The 423-nt window shown below is 76.1% G+C and overlaps 1 protein-coding gene across 1 annotated transcript in view; it reads left to right on the top strand.

Annotated features, from left to right (window-relative positions):
• The window catches only part of LOC113215819 (ski oncogene-like), an 82,125-nt gene that overhangs the window by 71,898 nt on the left and 9,804 nt on the right, over window positions 1-423 (top strand). The window lies entirely within an intron of this gene.

Here is a 423-nt window from a genome sequence, read left to right as displayed (position 1 = left end):
GGCGTGGCGCAGCGAGGCGTGCTGGTAGGAAGAGCGCGGCGCGGCGCACTCTGGGGCAGCACCTGGGGTGTGTCTGCCGCACAGGCCTGCTCCACTCGAGTGGGGGGCGGGGGGCGGGGGCGGCGTGCCTCGTGGCCCAGTTCCTGCCCCGCCCACCCCCGTGGGCCTACGCTTGTTGATGTGTCGAGCCGCCCGGAGCGCCGGCCGCCAGGTTCGCGCCGACGGCCTAGACGTCGTCCCCCGGGGCCGGCCATCTCCGCTACCCGCTCGCGGACTGTGCGGTAGCGCCGTGCCGTCGCGGGTGCTGTGTGGGCGACCGAACCCCGCGGGAGGGGCGGGGGAGGGGGTCCAAGGGGGGCAGTGGCTGTGGTCTCCGTATTGATCTAGACCGCCGGGCCCAGGCGCTCCGGTGCCGCCCCGCCC

The sequence above is a fragment of the Frankliniella occidentalis genome, unplaced genomic scaffold (assembly GCF_000697945.3).
Source record: "Frankliniella occidentalis isolate FOCC.00 unplaced genomic scaffold, Focc_3.1 Scaffold74, whole genome shotgun sequence".
In the NCBI taxonomy this organism is placed as follows: Eukaryota; Metazoa; Arthropoda; class Insecta; order Thysanoptera; family Thripidae; genus Frankliniella; species Frankliniella occidentalis.
This window is presented reverse-complemented; position numbering and strand designations above follow the sequence as displayed.